At 35.1% G+C, this 14,389-nt stretch overlaps 1 protein-coding gene across 3 annotated transcripts in view; it reads right to left on the bottom strand.

Moving 5' to 3' along the window:
• Nucleotides 1–14,389, bottom strand: part of LOC147915291 (uncharacterized) — a 249,875-nt gene that overhangs the window by 100,842 nt on the left and 134,644 nt on the right. Inside the window, exon 4 of one of the 3 annotated variants that reach the window (XR_015554301.1) lies at nt 3,620–3,879. The exons of the other annotated variants lie outside the window; for them this stretch is intronic. The gene's annotated coding sequence lies outside the window, so the exon portion shown is untranslated. Of the gene's footprint in view, nt 1–3,619; nt 3,880–14,389 lie in introns of those variants that run through there. 3 annotated transcript variants of the gene reach the window in all.

Raw genomic sequence — 14,389 nt, 5'->3', positions numbered from 1 at the left:
ACCCACAAAGAGAAAAAAGAAAAGGAAACAATAGCAATAACATTTTGGAAGCTAGAAAGTCAATGGATATTAAATAATTCACTGGATCCCCATAAGCTGAATTCAAAACTGACAGTGGATAAATCAAAGAAACAATTCAATTTACACTGGAGAAACCCAAAAAACCTCAAGAATTGGTGGCATTCTGGAAGAAATGTTAAAAATCTCAAGAATTATTGCTATCTCTGGGAGGGGATTTATACAGGGCTTAAAGTAAGAAAAGTGGACAAAGCTGTATTTAGAAATCATTTCTCAATCTAGTCAGTTTCATGTTCAGGGAGTGTTGGAAATACGGGAGTACATTGTTGGGTATCACAATGACTAAGGGGTGCTTCTGGCATTAAGTGGGCTGGGATCAGCAATGATATATTTCTACACTATATGTGATAATCCCATACAACAAAGAATTATCCTGCCCAAAATGTTAACAAATTTCTCCCACTGAGAAACACTGATTTAGACTCTTTTCAGATTCCTTCTCCTACTTTACATAAGCAAGTAATTTTCACCTCTTACTCTATCAGAAGACTGGAATTTTCTGCTTTGAAGAGGGTAAGCAGTGGTCTCTAGACAGGACCATGTCCAGCTCAGTTGTGGGAGGGTGCGTCATATTGCAGACCATGATTTGGTGACTGTTAAGACTCTTAGTCTTCTTTTCCAACCTAACCACCAGAATTTCAGCCAAGATGCTGCCTTGCAGGCAAAAGAAATCAAGTCTTTTCTGGAAAATATGACCAGCTCATGGGAAAAGTTCTAAATGTGCTGATATGGATGATTGCTCAGTGAAAAGTCAAACTAGACTACCCTGAGTGAACATTATGATTGATGATTCCCAGCCATGAATTCAGAGCTTCCAGTAAGGGTCTTAGTTTACATTCATACATGTAAGTAGACAGCAAATGATAACCAAGAGAGAAGCCAGAACAAATAAACTAACAAGAATATGTGGAAAAAGAGACTATGCAGGAAAAATAAATTTCAAAAAAATATTTCCTTAATATCCTAAGACAGGAAAATGAAGATCGGTGTCCAGGTAAGCTCAGAGAGATAGACAATCTATGAAATAAGAAGAGGATAATATAAAAAGAACATTAATAGATCAAATATGAGCTTTGGGGACTGAAGATTATAATAAAAGAAATGAAAAATGTAACAAAAAGATTGAAAGATAAATTTGAAAAAGATCTCTCAGAAAGAAGAGCAAAACACTGAGATTAAAAATAATAGAGAAACAACATGAAAATTACAAGGCCAGTACAGGAAATCCAATATCTGCATAACAGAGTTCAAGAGACAATGGGGAGATGAAATGGAGAAAGGATTTCAATAGGAAATAGCTCAAGAACAATTCTTAGAACCAAAGAAATTCAGTTGCCAGGCTGAATGAGCCATGAAGGGCCCAAGAAAATGAATGAAAATACAACTATACAAATATATAGCATCTTGAATTTCAGAACGATATGGGCAAGTAGATTATTTTTAAGCTTACAGAGAGTAAGAAGTTTGCATACCAAGGATTGAGAATCAAAATGGCATTAGATTTCTTAAAACAAAACTGAAAATTAAAAAACAATGGAGAAATGCTTGCAAAATTCTGAAATAAAATTATTTCCCACTTAGGATACTGTAGCTAGTCACCATCAATCAAGAGTGAAGGGAGAATAAAGACATCTTAGACAGGGGAGGTTGCAAAAGTTTCCCTCCCATGCACCCTTTCTTATAAAATGACAGTATAACATGCTTTGCCAAAAGCAAGGAAATAAACCAAAAAAAGAGATATGGTAAAATGGAAACAGAGGTTCTGACACAATAGAAAAGTACAGGGTGTCCCCTGAATGATGATGAAGGGAACTTTCAAAAGACAGGGAGACAGCAGTTCTAGAGCTCAGTCTATCCAGATGGAAGCAAGTCAGAAGACACCTGGAAAGACTGCTTCAAGAAGATGACAGAGAGCGAATACCTAAAATATCTTAATATATTGAAATAAAATTTCAACAAAAGGAGGAAAGTATGAAATAAACTAGTGAAAATTAATAGAAAACTTCAGTAAACAAAAAAGAAACTGGGCACTTATTAACTTCAGAGAAAACAAAAATGTTATTCAATGTGTAAATTATTAAATATAGATTTAATCCAAATTATGACAATCATTTTTGGATGACGGAGAAATAGGAAGAGTGTATATATTTGAGGACAAAATGGGGTGAGAAAGATTGCTAAGATCTCATTTTACTAAACAGTTATGAAGTAACTATGTAAGTATATTATTTAGAGATGTAGGCGAAAACAGCAAATAGATCTATTAAAAGACCAAAAAATGGTTTTCTCTGAGTAACAGGAAATGTGGGGGTGGAAGTGGGGTCAGGAAACAACTTCCTTTCCTGATGAATTCTATAAAAATTTTTGTATGTTTATTATGATTTAAAAAATAAAAACTAGAAGCACGTATAACTTTGATAAAATAAAAACTAAATTAAAAAATTTAGCATAGTGCCTACACATTGTAAACTCTCAAAGTTATTTCTTTTTTTTTTTCTTTTTTGTGAGGAAGATCAGCCCTGAGCTAACATCCATGCTAATCTTCCTCTTTTTGCTGAGGAAGACCCGCTCTGAGCTAACATCTGTTGCCAATCCTCCTTTTTTTTTTTCCCCAAAGCCCCAGTAGATAGTTGTATGTCATAGATGCACATCCTTCTAGTTGTTGTATGTGGGATGCGGTCTCAGCATGGCCGGAGAAGTGGTGCATCGGTGCGCCCCCAGGATCCGAACCTGGGCCGCCAGTAGTGGAGCGTGCTCACTTAACTGCTAAGCCATGGGGCCAGGCCCTCAATGTTATTTCTATTGGCAGGAATAGTTAAAGAACTGTTAAGTGTTTGTTCTCTTAAGCACTTTAAATTTTTCCCTTTGGTACTACTTATTTTATCAGTAAACATTTTTGTTTCATGGTAAAGAAGTATATTCCAATATACCAGTGTCTGAATTATCACAAACTCCCAGTCAGAGATTAAATTAATATGTTTGACAGTACTATACTTTATGTACAGTTAAAAATGTTGAATTAATTTTTTTTGTGGTGAGAGAATAAGAAGTGTGTTTAAGTAAATACTGAGATAATACAAAGTATGGCCATAATGTAAATAAGACTAATCTTTTAATAATATCACCAGAGAATAAAGATCTGACAATATTTTAGTTCATCAAATGTGAAACAATATATTTAACTCATTTAATCCTTACAATATTCTATTTTTACAGCCACTATTCCTATTTTGGCATAGAAATTACTAATAATATTATTAGCTTATATTTATTGAATATTTTCTATGTGCAGGACCCTGTATTGTTTCCTCTAAATTACCTCATTTAAGCCATTTTACAAGGGAATAAACTTAGATTCAAGAAAGCTAAGTAATTTTTCCATGTTCAAAGCTAATATAGGATGTAACCAGTTTCAAGATCATCATTTTGGACCCTGTATCCTGTGTTAAGTTCTCTCTCTCTCTCTCTACGTATATATTTTTGTATATACATTGTTGTACATAGTTTTGACCACTATGGGCTCTATCTTACAATTCACTTTCTGTTCAACCACCCAGTATAAGGAAGCTATCTCATTACTCTCTACGAACTCCTGCTGTTTATTTTCTGCATTACACTCATTAATATCTGATTTTTTTTTCTTTATTCTGTTTTTCTCTCTGATACAATAGAAGCTCAGTTGGCTGGTACCTTACCTGATCTACTTACGGTTTAATTTTCACAGCTTTATAATGTGCCATGCACAAAACAGGGACTCAATATTTGTTGTAGGCAAGAACAGAATGAAGAAGAGAAGGAGACCTAGCAGGAAAAAGAAAGGGAAGGAAGACTATAATTTATTTACTCAATTTTGTCTGCCAAAGTTAGTTGCAGCAAAAGTCTAAAGTAAGGTACATATCGTTGCAGATATTGAAATATAGTTGATTTTACAGCCTTAAACTTTTTTTCCTGTAGAATCACCTTATAGATTAGCAAAGAGGGACTACTTACAGCAATGAGCACATTATTATATTATTAACATAATTGTTACTATGCTCAATGAAAGCATTAGATATAGCATTGCGTTTAAAATACGTTTCAAGTTAAAGTATCTATGTTGACTATTATTTCTTGAGTGTCATATTTCTGAGATAAGGGATGATATTAAAATTTTTCTTTCTACTCTTATACTGCCTGGCAAGTATGCTTAACAAACACTTGCTTAAAAACTAAATGGCTATATACACTCTAACAACTTTTCCAAAGTTCACTCAGCCTTTTTGAGAAACTCACTATATAGTTTTGAACATTTTTCTGCCAAATTGATATATGAAGTTCCTCTACAAGTATAGTGGAATAAATCCCTACTAGACTGAAGGTCATGTAGGTAACAACTATAAAGTCTGGACACCCATATACACATACACAATCCCTGAGATTTAACAGGTTTGGGAAGGGAGTAAACTTTAGAAGAAGAAACCAGCACCAGTTATTTTCTCCTAATACAGCTTTAGCATTATGGAAGCCTACTTTGCAGAAAGGCACAGGATAACTGAAATTCCTTTTAAAACCCTGACATCTTTGTGTTGGCAAGACCCAGAGGACAAAACCCAGGGCAACAACAGCCACCAGAAAATGAGGAGAAAATCCTAGGAAAAAGAGAATTAGAAAAGGATAGCTCAAAGTCTGTGTATAAATTCTAGCCAAATCTCTAACTGAATCTTGAACTACTACACATGTGGGGGCAGAATATAATTGGCTCTCAGCTGAGGCTAAAGTAACTGAACTGCAATTTGAACAGCCATCCACTGAAAACAAGACAGAGTTTGCAGTTTGAGACTAACCAAGTTAATTACCTTCTAAAACAAAAGTTAAAACATCCACATCCATCAGAGGGATGTAACAGAATCTGTCTTCTCAACAACATAACATTTACAATGTCCAGTATACAATTCAAAATTACTCGACATACAATGATGTTGAGTAGAAGAAGAAAAGACAATCAACAAAAGCCAATTCCTAGATGACACTGACCTTGGAAATATCAAACCAGGACTTCATAGAAACTATTATAATTATACTCACTGAAGTATAAGAAAATATGCTTGCAATGAATGAAAAAGTAGGAAACCAGAAGGGAGAAATAAAAAATATATATTAAAAAAGTGAAAATTTTAGAACTTCCAAGTATAATATATGAAATAAAAATTAAACTTGACTAGATGGGCTTAATTGTGGAAAAGATATGACAGAACAAAGAGCAATAAACTAGAAGACAGACTAGTAGAAATTATTCAATCTGAAGAAATGAGAAAAAAAGAAAAAAATTTTAAAGAGTTTAAGGCACTGTGAAAAAATTTCAAAAGTTCTACACATGTATCCCTGATATAAGGAGAGAGAGAAAAAGGAAGAAAAATAGTTAAATAAATCATGAGCAAAATCTTCTCAATTTAGGGAAAAAGCAGAAATTTTCAGATGTTTGAAGGTTAGATAAATCCAGGAATAATAAATATGAAGAAAATCACACTTGGGCATATCATAGTAAGATTGATGGAAATAAAAAAAAATGAAAAGAAAATCTTAAAAGCAACTAGAAGAAAATAACACATCATGGATGGTTAAACAACAACTCAACTCAAATGACTGTACATATTCTGTCAGAAACAATGGGCACCAGAATGGGGTGAGACAGCATATTTAATGTGCTGATAAAAAGAATAAGGAAAGCTTTCCAATCCAGAATTTTATGTCTAGTGAAAATACCATTTAAGAAAGAAGTTGAAATAAGCCACTTTCTGATAAAACAAAACTCAAAGGATTCATTGCCAGTAGACCTACACTACAAGAAATGCTATCAGAAGATCTTTAGGTTGAAAGAAGAAAACTCAAATCTCCAGGAATAAAAAGCATTTTTAAGCAGTCATATAACTGGATAAATACATTTTAAAAACAATTTTTTCTCTTTATTTAAAATTCACATGACTGTTAAATATATATAACACTTTTTATGGAGTTTATAATGAATATAGATACAATACATATGAGAACTATAACAGAAATATGGAGAAGGAGCTAAATAGTTTCATTGTTTCAATATTTCAGTTGAAGTGGTAAAATATTAACTCAAATCATAATGTGAAAGGTTAAAGGTGCATACTGTAATATCTGAAGTAATCATTAAAATTAATGCAATGAGTTATATCTAAAAAATGGTTTCAGATAAACAATAACAAAAAAATTCAGGGGACAATAGGAAAATCAATAATAAAACTGTAGATCAAAATTCAGCCATGCCAGTAATTGCCTTGCATATACCAGGCAGCAGAAAGCCTGAGCAGTTTAGAGTGGCTATATTAATATGAGATAAAATAGACTTCAAGACAAAGACAAGTATCAGAGATAAAAAGGCTTTTCATAATAATAAAGAGTCAATCCATCAGGAAGACATAACAATCATAAATGTATGTGCACTAAATAACAACACTTCAAAATACATGGGGAAAAGTGGACAGAATTAAAAGAAAATTAGACAATTGAACAATTATAGTAGAAGATTTTAACACCTTTATTCCAACAATTATAGAAAAATTAGGTAAAAATAATAAGTAAATACAAAAATGATCTGAACAATAGGAAACACCTTGGCCTAATTGATATTTACAGAACACCACACCCAACAACTACAGTACATGCATTCTTTTCAAGTATACACAGTATATTTACTTAGAATAGCCATATGTCCATAAATGAGACAGATAAATTTGCATTTAAAAGAATGGAAATTATGGTAAAATATTGGAGTAGGGGAAAGTTTTACAAAATAAAGAATTGATAAAACAAGTTACAACATAAATGGAAAAGAAAACAAAAGAGCTTGGGAGTGAAATGAGTGAAAGGAAAGCAAAATATATATAGATATAAAGGTTAATTCATCTATGTCAATCATTGGATTATTTCCCCATATTGGAAGAAGATTGTTATATTAAGTATATCAAATACACAAAATAGCTGGTCAATAGAGCAGATATGTTTTCCTTATGATCATTGGCTTGCTGAGGACATATTATTTTATTTTTTTCACTTAGTGTAGCTCCCATTTAGGGGATATATTTTATCAATCTAAACTGACCAGTATTTTTTCCTTGAGTTTTTCTTTGCACATAGCACTATGGGGCTCAAGAGTTATTTGGAATTTATTGACCAGGTGGACAAATATTACAGCATCTTTCAAAGAGTAGACAATAAAGGACAGTCACATAGTTCAGAACAAACTGCCATTACTTGTCTGCATCTGCTATTTTTCTCCCTAAGTCTTTCCTTCTATTTAGAAGTTCTTGCCTTGATGTGTGGAAACCATAAGAGAGGAACAAATATAAAACATGTCAGACAAGAGGACAACTTAAAAAAATTTTGTTTTTAATGAGAAGGTAATCAGAAAATGTTTGTGAAGTCTGTTCATAATCTTAATTAGAGCGTTTGCTACCACGAATATTGTAACATGACTGATGAGGAGGGCTTTAAACCCAATGGAGACAAGTTGTTCTACAGATTTCAGAATTCTGTTGCTGAGCAGGGCATTTATAGGCACTTTGGGAAAGTGCAGGTGTAGCTGTGCCCCATTTTTTCCATCAGTTCCATAGATAATAGCTAACCTCTTATGTCTGATCAAGACACATTAAATGTATTTATCATACTAAATGGGTTGATGTTCCCTTTGCAATAAATAGAAGCACCAGCCAATTACTAGACTACTTTTCTTTGACCAGAGATAGATAGATGACAGATAGATAAATTGAATGGATAGATAGAGAGATAGTTTGATAGATAATATATAGAAAGTTATTATTACTAGAAAGACAAGTAATCAACACATATAACGATAAGCTCTTTCTTCTCTCAATTCCTTCTCACGAAGGCTTTTCCCAATCACTTACCCAAGGAGATATTCCAGAGAGACTCCTGGGTTTGATTAAGGTATATGTAAGTATGTGGTTGTCTGTGTAATTAAGGGGGTGAACAGGTAGAGTAAAATATACCCTGATTTTGATTGCATACTTTTCAAACAGATTTTTAAGCAACTTCTCAAGAGACTCTCATGTAAAAGTACCAGTGGGGTCTCTCTGCATGATGTCTATAGTAGACTTGGTGCAAACCCAAACACCAAGCTCGACACTTGTGTGTCCTGGCACTTATGTGTGCCACAGTGTATCAGTTAGGATTTGCTACCTTAAAAATGACCCTAAAACTAAATGACTTAAACAGCAGCCATTTTATTTTATCACAATTCTATGGGTCAGCAATTTGGTCTGGGTTCAGCTGAGTTCTTCTGCTGGTATTTCCTGGTGTCACTTACGTGGCTGCAGTCTACTGGAAGCTCAATTTCAGGTTGGCAGGCTTGAGAGACTCAGTTCTACATGGTCACATCTTCTAGCAGGCTAGCCCTAACTTCTTCATATGATAGCACCAGGTTTCAAGAGGAGGACAGAGAAGCTACAAAGCTTCTGTGGCCTGAACTTGGGAATTGTACATTACTTTCACTGAATTGTATTTGTTTAAGCAAGTCACAAATTCATCCCCGACCTAAAGAGTGGAGGAACACACACCATTTCAGGAAAAGAGCAGAGTCACATTACAAAGGGCCATGTGTACATGAACGGAATTTTTCAATTCATCTTTGCAATTTACTACACACATAAATTCTCATTTTTCACAACCTTAGCCACTCTGGGATCTTCGCAGAAAAATTCCTCCTAAGTTCTCATAGAACTGAATAGAAGAGAAAAGTCTGCCAGCAGGAAAACATGCAAAACAAACAGAGGTTAAAAACAGAAACAAAATATTCCCTTGTTCACACAAAATAACCAGTAATCATTCTATAGATAAGAGAGATAAGATGAGTTTTACTTGAGCTAAGGTGAGGATTATAATCTGGGAAGGGCTTTTCAAGAAAGGAATAAAGCATTCCAAAGAAACATGGTTTTTAGTACAATCTAGTCTTATATCTTTTTAGAACAAAGAACATACATTAAATATGCCCAGGATATGTCTTCACCAAAGTTTCAAAGAGGTATTCAGTTGCAAATTAGCAGGTCAACATGACCCTGGTATGGGGTGGGAGGAGGAATTAATACCAGTGTTACCAATAGAGTGTAGGAGGTGAAGTATGAATTCTTCTTTTAAGAGAATGCATTCTTGATTTTGTATCCTGCAACTTTACCATACTCATTTCAAAATCAACATACAAAAATCAGTAGTGTTTCTATACACTAAGGACGAAGCAGCGGAAGAGAAATTAAGAATACAACCGGCCGGCCCCGTGGCTTAGAGGTTTACCGCCCGCGCTCTGCTACTGGCAGCCCAGGTTTGGATCCTGGGCGCACACCGACGCACCACTTCTCCAGCCATGCTGAGGCTGCATCCCACATACAGCAACTAGAAGGATGTGCAACTATGACATACAACTATCTGCTTGGGCTTTGGGGAAAAAAAAGGAGGAGGATTGGCAATAGATGTTAGCCCAGAGCCAGTCTTCCTCAGCAAAAAGAGGAGGATTGACATGGATGTTAGCTCAGGGCTGATCTTCCTCACAAAAAACAAAGAAACGAAAAGAATACAATCTCATTTACAATTGCAACAAAAAGAATAAAATATTTAGGAATAAACTTAACCAAAGAGGTGAAAGATCTGTACACTGAAAACTATAAAACATTGCTGAAAGAAATTGAAGAAGGCACAAATAAATGGAAAGATATTCTGTGCTCTTGGATTGGAAGAAATAACATAGTTAAGAGGTCCATATTTCCTAAAGCAATCTATAGATTCGATGCAATCCCTAGCAAAGTTCCAACAACATTTTTCACAGAAATAGAACGAAGAATCCTAAAATTTATATGGAAAAACAAAAGACCCTGAATAGCCAAAGGAATCTTGAGAAAAAAGAACAAAGTTGGACATATCATACTCCCTGATTTCAAAATATATTACAAAGCTATAGTAACCAAAACAGCATGGTACTGGCACAAATACAGACACACAGATCAATGGAATAGAATCAAGAGCCCAGAAATAAACCCACACATCTGTGGACAACTAATTTTCAACAAAGGAGATATAATGGAGAAAGGAAAGTCTCTTCAACAAATGGTGGTGGGAAAACTGGACCACCATGTGCAAAAGAATGAAAGTAGACTATTATCTTACACCATACCCAAAAATTAACTCAAAATGGATTAAAGACTTGAATGTAAGACCTGAAGCCATGAAATTTCTAGAAGAAAACATAGGAAGTATGCTCTCTGACATCTATCTTAGCAACATATTTTCAAGTACCATGTCTGACTGGGCAAGAAAAAATTAAAAAAATTGGGACTATGTCAAACTAAAAAGCTTCTGCATAGCAAAGGAAACTATCAACAAAATGAAAAGAGAATCTAACAATTGGGAGAAGATATTTGCAAACCATACATCTGATAAGGGGTTGATCTCCAAAATATATAAAGAACTCATACATCTCAACAACAAAAAAACTAACAACCCAATTAAAAAATGGGCAAAAGATCTAAACAGACATTTCTCCAAAAAAGATATACAGATGGCCGACAGGCACATGAAAAGATGTTCAACATCATTAGCTATCAGGGAAATGCAAATTAAAACTACAATGAGATATCACCTCATGTCCCGCAGAATGGCTATAATTAACAAGACAGGAAACAACAAGTGTTGGAGAGGATGTGGAGAGAAGGGAACTCTTATACACTGCTGGTGGGAGTGCAAACTGGTGCAGCCACTATGGAAGATATGGAGCTATCTCAAAAATTTAAGGGTAGAACTACCATAAATCCAGCTTTTCCAGTGCTGGATATTTATTCAAAGAGCATGAAAACACCAATGCCTAAAGATACACACACCCCTGTGTTCATTGCAGCATTATTCACAATAGCCAAGAGTTGGAAGTAACCTAAGTGCCCATCAAGGGATGAATGGGTAAAGAAGATGTGGTATATATACACAATGGAATACTACTCAGCCATAAGAAATGATGCAAATCAGCCATTTGTGATGACATGGATGGACACTGAGGGTATTATGCTAAGTGAAATAAGTCAGAGGGAGAAGGTCAAATATCATATGATCTCACTCATAAGTAGAAGGTAAAAACAACAACAAACAAACACATAGAGACAGAGATTGGATTGGTGGTTACCAGAGGGGAAGGGGGGAGGGAAGAGGGCAAAAGGGATGATTAGGTACATATGTGTGGTGATAGATTGTAATTAGTATTTGGGTGGTGAACATGATGTAATCTATGCAGAAAAAGAAGTATAATGTTGTACACCGGAAATATATATAATGTTATAAACCAATATTGCCACAATAAAAAAAAAAAGAAATAAAAATAAAAGAGAGTGCATTCTTCACTTTAGTGGTTAAAGCATATGTACAATGTATGTTTGATAGGCCATAAGTCAAGCTTCTTTAGTTCAAGCGGAATCAATTTTTTGAACCCGAATAGTTACCCCATATACCTCAATATGTGGAAATCTCTTGCACCCTAATATACTCTCTGAACTATCCAAATTTAGTACTTACATGATATAAGCTTTTAATTAAATTCTATTTATTTTAACAACAGCGATCAAATGTATTGTAGGCCCAAATTCCCTTCTTCAACCAAAGGATTCACATTTACCAGAGTCAAACTCTGGGTCTATGGTATATTTTTCCTGTAAGAAAATATATTCCTGGCCAAAGACCTTCCAAGTCACAGTTGATTTAAACATCTTTCATCTTGGTTCTGGCTGGATGCTCCTCTTTCATTGTACCATTTACTCTTGTCCGTTGGGTTCACTCCATAATCCACACTAATCTCTACCTCCTAACAACTAATGAGACAAGTTGTTTAAAGGCTGGTATGTTTATTGCAAAGAATTTTCAAATTCTTCTTCAACATTTTCTCGAATATCATTCTTTGAGGCACAAATAATCCACTGATCATATTTTATAGCACAACTACATATTTTTATTAATCTAGTAGATATCGTCAGGGCTCCACTTGAAGCCCCTTGGATCTCTTTTAGAGTTTTGTTTGATTTTGCTTTTAATGGCCTGCACCTCTGACTCTTCTCAGAGGATGTCCTCTAGAAAAAGGAAGAGCTTTTTCTGTGCTCACAAAGAGTGGGGAATGTTTAGATCTACAGGGCAACCCTTAGCAAGTAACTCGATGGCATGAAGGCTCGCCTCCTTTATGTAGAAGCAACAACTCTGAGGTGTACCTTACACACCCTGATCCCCCTGTGGATTCGGCCTGATTCATGTTCTGCAGGACTTGGCCTAAAACCAGACTCTTCCTTGGCTTCCTTTCCTTTTCTGCTGGCATCCCTCACTTTCTTACCTATTTTTCCTGGAACACATTCCCTAAGCGACCACTTCGCACCTATCTCAGGTTTCTGAGTAATATGACTTAAGATAATGAAGCAAAGAACTACATACTTTTTTGAACTTACAAAAGTTTACTCCCCTCAACTCCATCATCTGTCACTATCAGCTATGTTAGCCTGATAATACCTAGTGTCACCTCCTTTACGTCCTTTCTCTATTGGTGTATTGAGTTGAATTTTATGATCTGTATAAGCTTGTACAGAAAAATGTAAGCTTTTGTTTTTGAATGTAGTGTTAAACAGCTATTACCCATTACTCAAAAATTCTCAAGAATTACTCTCAGTATAGCACAGAAATTTTGTTATACCATATAAAATATCCACTAAATTATGTGTTAAAGCAGCACACAAAACGAAAGTAAATGATTGAGGTAACCATCAAGGTTATTTCAGATACGTGAAACAATCCTTCAACCTCAAATATTTAATTCAAACTCAGAATTTCCATTAAGTCTACCCTTCCTAAGTCTTCCTAGAAAATTCAACCATGGTTCTTACAGAATCTAATAGAAGATTTCTTTCTTGTACAATTTTGCACTAAATGTCTTTTTGTATATTTTGTACTAAACGTTCATTCCATAAACATTTAGTGCTTACCATGTGCAAAGCACAGATACAAGTTGGCCGAAATAGGCTCCGTCAGTGCTTAGGCAGCCCAGTAACAGTTATCCAGAGTATTTCTGGACAACTGCTGTAGGCTGTCGAACATGATTAGCTCGATTACTAATAGATGTTCCTGGTTCTTTATTGATTCCATCAGTTTCTTGGCTGGTCATTAATGTCAAAGCATTGATTGAGTGCCTAGGTAGTGCTGAGTATTATGAAAACATTGCATGTTTTTGGAAGAAAAAGGTAATCACAGCGTTTGTGCTAAAATAAGCAATTAATTTAACTGAGAAATTGTAAATATATGAAATAATAATAAACAATCCAAATGATGGTTCTGCAAATCCCTTAAATTCTTTGGTATTGAAGAGAGTTCAGAGTAGAAGAAAAGCAGTGAAGGCCAAAGTAGGGAAATTTTTATTGATAATTAGAAAATGGTAGTGTGTTGAGGATCCCCAAGACTGCCCTCAGGTCTTGATGATTCTCTAGAAGGACTCACATAATTCAAAAAAGCTGTTATTTTCATGGTTATGCTTTATTATAGCAAAAGGATACAGATGAAGATCAGTGAAGGGAAGGGCACCTGGGCAAAGTCCAGGAGAAACCAGATGTAAGATTCCAAGTGTGCACTGCCCATGGGAGTGAGCGTAGTTTTCCCAGCAAAAATGTGTGAGGACACATGAGAAATGTTGCCAAACAGGAAAACTAATCCATGCCTAGTGTCCAGGGATTTTAGGGGAGGGTTAGTCACATAGGCATGCATTTCCCTAGTGTCTGAACTCAGCTGCTCAGACTCTATTCCTCCTCCTTCCAGAGGAAAAACAAGCATTTACCAGAAATCACATTGTCAAAATAAATTTATATGGTTAAACTGGTCTGCATGGCTCAAGGCCTCAGGCTACAAAACAATCTTATTATCAGGAAGAATATTCCACAGGCTCAGGGGTTATCTCCCAGGAGCTGGCCAAGGGCAGTCCTAAAGACAGGCATTTCTTTGGAATGTCCAGAGTTTGAGCAACCTAGGCCTGCTGAGTTAACCGTTCCTTGACAAAGTAGATTGGAAAAAAAAAGCTCACAAATCAGTGCAATTTCAATTTAAAACATTGAGATCAACATCTAAGTTACTGCATATTCTACTACCAAGTGCATATCCACCAGCACTCTACATTTCTTGAGAAAGAAAAATGTATTATTATTGCAGAAATAAGTTATGAGGGTAAATAGCTGTGTGTTTGCAGTGGGAAGCAAGGTTTGGAAAGGAGTTGGTGTTTTTTTTATTTGTATGT

Source organism: Ceratotherium simum, chromosome 14 (genome assembly GCF_057802395.1).
Source record: "Ceratotherium simum simum isolate JZ-2026a chromosome 14, ASM5780239v1, whole genome shotgun sequence".
In the NCBI taxonomy this organism is placed as follows: Eukaryota; Metazoa; Chordata; class Mammalia; order Perissodactyla; family Rhinocerotidae; genus Ceratotherium; species Ceratotherium simum.
Note: the sequence above shows the minus strand (reverse complement) of the source record. Positions and strands in the feature narration are given on the sequence as shown.